Raw genomic sequence first — 6,000 nt, 5'->3', positions numbered from 1 at the left:
AAGAAGTCTGTAACTTTTTGACATGTATTATTGCTTTGTGCAAATCTTAGTAAATTGGGGCCTCTATTAGCAGAGCAGTGTTAAAAATCTGGTAACACTGTGATTACTGGAGTGCATATAATAAATTGGTGCACTTTGCAAAAGCTGCCATTTGCTAAAAATAATGAAGTTGTAGAAGCATCAAACTGTTAAACGAGGAACATATTACAGGCATGTCAGTTATTTCGTGGGTTATGTTATTTGGCAAGTACATTTACAAGTCCCTAGCCAACGTCACTGGGGTAAAATTCGGTCTCTATTCACCAAGAATAAATGACAGCAGCTGTATTAAAAACCCATCTCAAATAAGGAAGAAACATGCGGAAACTATGAGTGGCCAACCGAATCTAGCTTTTTGTTTAGTTGTCCTCGAATATTCAGTCTGAATGAAAAACGGTCCGAAAGCCACGAGGCGACTAGAAACAGACGGACAACTGCGGCCTTCACAAGCCAAGCAGGACTCTAAGACCCATGAACTGACCTAAAATCCCTCTTTTGCACCCATATGCATTTTCAGTTCAGTATTCTGATCATGGAGAAGGTTCTTTGTGAGCATGACAACTCATGCATTTGTAGCGCCTGCTCATCATCTGGGCTGATCCATTAACAGGTTCGCGTAGGCCTGCTCGTGCTGCACTCCTGTGACCTGAAATTCTCCACTGCGCTCATGCTTGCATTTGATGGAGAGCGAACTAGGGCACGTCTGCTGCCAGAGCACTGCATTCGATGGTCAGCTCACGGCAGGTGTAACCATGCCAACTGCAAGACAAAACAACATTGTTTACAAACGGCTTGGATGAAACATTCTGATTGCACACCATTTGAAATTAAAAAATGTTTTGCCAGTTTAACAGGGAAACTGGGACTTTGTAGCACCTACCAACAAGTGGGAAAATGATATTGTGCTAGTTGTCAGTTGCAGAAAGGCCTTTTTATAGGGGTCGATTGGTCCAAATATCAGTATGGAATAACAACAGTATACGAGCCATCGAGGCATTCTGGAAATGCGGTGACAAACTGCAAAGAAGCTGAATTCAATCCTAAATATGCAAGGATATCAGATCCTTCAATCTGTACTGGTCAATATCTCAAAATTCCTACGTATCTTGTGCCTACTCCTAGAGTTTCGAGTGCAGTGGCGGCCACCACAAACAAAGAGTGGTGAGCGGGTGGAGGGAACGTGGGAGGGGGAGCGTGGGAGGCATTAGAAATACTATAAATATTTTTTTTTTACTGACCTTTAGATGCCGGCCGCCCCCAGCAATGCGTCGTGCCGCCTCTCCTCTTCTTGGACCCAGCAGCCCCTGGGACAGACTCCCATCCAATCCCGTTGTTCCGCCTCTCCTCTTCCTGTTCCCTGCAGCCCCTGGGACAGACTTCCATCCAATCCCCATGCTGCAGAGCAGCACAGGGATTGGCCTGAGCGGGCTAGGAAGACGCCCTGCTCAGGTAAGGCTAGAGAAACCTAAGTGCGCAGAGCAGCCAAATGCAAAATAAAACGATGCAAGAATTATTCTTTTTTTTTTATTAGCTGGCTGTGAGCCAGGCAGTGGAGTGACGCTCCTCCATCATTGCAGAGGAGCTGACACTGTTCAACTGCACGCAAAACTCAACAATAAATCAAAAACTCTTTTTGGTAGGAGGGCAACATACTGTCTGTCAGTTCAATCATATATCCATGATTTTTTGTATATAGCTCTAATCACTTTAGATCCAAAGTTCATAAGCAAAGTCTCACCTTTTGTTGAGAATTATTCTCCTAACATTGTAATTTTTTCAAAATGTTGTTTATTTCAAACTAGCTTTCAGTCATTTTTTGGCAGACCCAGCCAACGCATTTCATTGCTTATAGGGTCTTCATCAGGGCAAACTTTTTCATAACTCATTTCTGTGATGTCATCCATTCACTTCTCAAAAATTTCAATCCATTAAAAACGTAAAAAATTAACGTGTTGGGCAAATGCAAGTTCCTGCTTACTATTTGAATCGTATTAAGAATAATTATTCTTTAATCCTGATGAAGTCCCTATAACAGATGAAAAAAGTTGGCTGCTCTGCCAAAAATTATTGAAAACTAGTTTGAAATAAAGAACATTTTGAAAAAATTCCAATGCTTGGAGAATAATTCCCCACAGAAGGACAGACTTTGCTTATGAATTTTAGATCTAAAGTGATTACAGGTATATACAAAAAAATTCGTGGATACATAAATAAACTGATAGATAGTATGTTGCCCTCCTACTCGAAAGAGTTTCTAGATGCATTGAATATTAACTGTTGACGTCTGCTGTGATCTGTAGGTCAAAAGATAGGAATCCTGGAAAGGCAGAATCAGCTTTCCATCCTCCCGAGGTCGGTAACTCGAGTCCTGTACCTCGAGTAATAGCGCCATCTGTTCTATATAGTGCATAGAAAAAGCAGGGGTGCGGCATGAAGCGCTACATGGAATAAGTGATACTATTAGAATGGACACGACGCAAGAGCACTGGAGAAGGCATTTTCGCCTCAACAGCATTTACTTCATCCTGGACGGGCTCTTATTTCAATCGTCTTGTTATACGCTGCTCATGAGAAAGATGATTGCTTTCCATCAATTTTAGCAACTGCAATCATCCCTGAGCCCGGCAGAGCACAATGCCCGCCAGATTCGACGAGGTCTGCCCCATAACCGAGCCGAGTGCCTTAGACACGTCTAAATAGCCCTGGTGCGAACAGGTGCCCGCCGCCCGGCCCAGTGTTCCTGCACCAGCCTGCTGCCTGCTGCCGCCTCCGGGATGCCGCGGCTCCCCCGGCTCGGAAGGGTCTCGGCGGGGAGCGAGTGGGTGGGCAGGGGAATCCTCTGGCGTCTGCTATCAGCCTGGCTGCGGATGATGTGTGGATGATGTGTATTTTCTGTCTCAGCGCTCCGTGAGAAGACGGGATCCGCTCAGACAGGGTTGTAAAACCCTCCCCCAGAGACTGGACAGGGAGCGGAGGAGGCGGGGGGCAGAGGGGTGTATAAACGCAGGGAGGGGGAAATGAGAATGAGTGGAGGAGGAAGAGGGAGGAGGAGGCGGCATTTCATTTTACATCACCCATCTCAGAACGGCGACGGAGACACGCAGGCAGTGCGCCTCTGTAGTACCTTTGGTCGCGCCTCCCCGCGCTCCCCTCTGCCTGCGCGCGCCAGGCACATCTGAGAGGATAAAACACTCTGCCGTCAAGTGAAGCACAAAATGCCCCCCTCTCCGCCGTCCCGGCCACTGCACCCGTAGGCACCGCGCCAGCATCTCAGCCCTGCTGCCAACAAACTCAGAATCAAAGGAGTCACCCAAGGTGGAAAGAAAGAGGGGAGACCTCCGCTCCTCAACAAAGAATCAAAGCAAAAACTACTTCTGAGCCCAAACAAAGCACCCACGAACTTGCACAGGTGCTTCTTACCGCGTGTCCCGCGCGGGCTCCGGGAGGGGAGTGCAGAGGCGGGTAAGGAGCGATGCATGTTCCTTCTTGTGTCCGTGTGCAGGTGTGAATGTATGTGGGCAGGAAAGAGGCCGGGCTTTTGGGGTGGCGTGTGGGCTTGTGGTGCTGCAGGCTGGCGGTTAGTGGTCGTAATACACCCCCACAAGTGTCACGTAAAGCTAATTTGTCGGCGTTGTCTCGTTTGAAAAGGGGCCAAAGCGGCACTTTATTGGTAAATAGCAGACCAAGATGTACTGAAAACCTCCACAAAGAAATATGGCATGAGACGTAAGGGTGGACTGATGTTTCCTTAACTTCACCCGCAAATGTGGTCTCCATTTGAAAATAAAGGCTTTGTTCGACGGAACACTTATTCTCTGGGTTTTATTCAGAAGCCCCCTCGCTCACCACACAAGAGCAAGTGCACAGAAAAGTTGTAAACAATGGCTTTGCCAAGCGGAAATTGGACTCCTTTGCAGCCAAAGTGCTGCGTTGATGAATTTAGACACCATGAAAAAGAGGAATTCGTATTTAAAAAGAACGAAAACTCCTTTCTTGGGGTCAGAAAATAGATTTGGTGTCTCAGAACCCCGAAGATGCAATTATTTAGCATTTTATAACGGTAACGATACACATTTGCAGAGCAAAAAGCAAAGCTGTAAACTATGAGGTCATTTAATCATGTATTAATTAGAAGCAATGCACGTGTGCGTCCGTTAATGAGAGCTATGCGTAGGTATGGTGAATCTGCATTCATGTGTGTATATTATACGGGGGTGTACAGCTATATTTGTCTATATATATCTCAATACTTTCTATATACATATATACGCGAGTCAAATGTGTAGTCATATATACATTTTGCGCAATTCATATACATATATACAGGTGCAAATACTCATAAGTATGCATATTAATTCGTAGTGATGCATATTCATTTATATTAATGCGCATGCATACAAATGAATACAGGTGCATGCACCTGGACGCGTCAGAACAACTGTCACGCTTCTGTGTTTATGTGTGTGTGCGCGCGCGCACTCGCGCGTCTGTGGTTCGTGTGCTTAAACAGGTTTATTTTCCGTTCTGGCAATGTTGCCACTTTCCTGAAATATTCTTTAGACACCTGATCGTCTCTGGCTTTGTTAATGAAAGTAGCAAATGCGGCGTATTATACCGCCTCTTTCTGAGAGATGTGGGTGCCTAAAAAAAGCCAATATTTGGTGCTCTCTCCAGCGTTGGCTGAGAAAAGAGCGCTCCAAGCAGCTTGGCTTGGATGTGGGCTCCGTCAGCTGGAGTCACTTGTGCATGGAGCAGTCTGGTGGCACTTCCCATCGCTCCCTGTGCTGCTGCTTACACTTGCTTGAAAGTCTACTGCAGTGGAGGGAAACGCGCAGCTTCTGCTGGGAGAGTGAATGTCTCGCAGCCGCTGCGCCTTGTCCACGGATGCGGCTTCACTGTACCACGCGCGCGTCTGCAGTGAGTTCCCTCCTCACAGGACACGATGGCAGCATAGCTCCGGGATACTGTGATGCAGGCAGTGTCTTAGAACACCTGTGATGCCAGCAGTGCCCTTAGAACGCCTGAAAGTGAGCACTTCGTGACCGCATCGTCCTATGATTGGCAGCACAGTCTGGCTGCCTGTGCCGAGCGCGGGAGTGTTTCGGTGCCGAGAGCTGCATGGCTGTCGAGCCTGCTCACAGGGGCGGAGAGGGCATCGATCGGGGGCTGTGCCCATGGGTGGCCGCTCTCGGGGCGTGTGGTGGGATGATGGAGCACGCGGGGGGCGGTGGGAGGCCCGCAGTGTCCAGGCTCCAGAGAGAGAGGTAAACGCTGCTGTGTGAGGAGGCGACATGTGAGACAGGGTGACACACAAAGCCGCCAGCTCCAATCTCGGGCAGGGCAAGCAGGGCACGGCGGGCTTTGTGATAAACGGCACATGCTTGTAATTGGTCTTCGGCTGGGAGGGGTAGTGGCTCGAGCCTCTTTGGATCTCAGCTTCTAATCGTTTTTTTCAACCTTTTACTAAGCTGGGGGCAAGCGAGGTGCGTTAAGAGTATTTATCACACTCACTGCGAGGGGTTGGGGTGCACAGTTCGTATCTGCCTTCCGGAGGTGGGGGCTGGGTGTTACTATCGTTTATTACACATACCTGTGAATGAGAAGCCGCTCTGCTCAACCGGATATGTATTTAATTACATTCTTTGCATCCAGCTCTCTCTATCTAAATTGCGCTAGTGTCACATACAACGAGGATCCCGCTGCACGTTTGGACCAGAGACCCACACAAACCCCCCAATCCTGCAGAGTGTAAGTCCAGCTGCCCCACCGAGGACTGGCTGGGTCTTTTTAGACGACAGGCACAGATCTTCAGCAGTGTTTCGGGTGTTGGAGGCGACTGATTCGAATCATGGGGGCTAGAGATATCCTGTCCCTGTCGTAACCCGGACCTCCCCCCCCCTCACCCCCCCACACACCGCTTTTGGGCTTGCTCTGCATGCGAAAGACTGCAGCGTGAAGTTG

The 6,000-nt window shown here is 48.2% G+C and overlaps 1 protein-coding gene across 1 annotated transcript in view; it reads left to right on the top strand.

Annotated features, from left to right (window-relative positions):
* Window positions 1-3,120: 3,120 nt before the first annotated feature.
* The window catches only part of GABRA3 (gamma-aminobutyric acid type A receptor subunit alpha3), a 1,714,543-nt gene continuing 1,711,663 nt past the window's right edge, over window positions 3,121-6,000 (top strand). The window contains exon 1 of the mRNA XM_085607670.1: window positions 3,121-3,501. The gene's annotated coding sequence lies outside the window, so the exon portion shown is untranslated. The remainder of the gene's footprint in view (window positions 3,502-6,000) is intronic.

Source organism: Triturus cristatus, chromosome 5_2, assembly GCF_964204655.1.
Source record: "Triturus cristatus chromosome 5_2, aTriCri1.1, whole genome shotgun sequence".
In the NCBI taxonomy this organism is placed as follows: Eukaryota; Metazoa; Chordata; class Amphibia; order Caudata; family Salamandridae; genus Triturus; species Triturus cristatus.
This window is presented reverse-complemented; position numbering and strand designations above follow the sequence as displayed.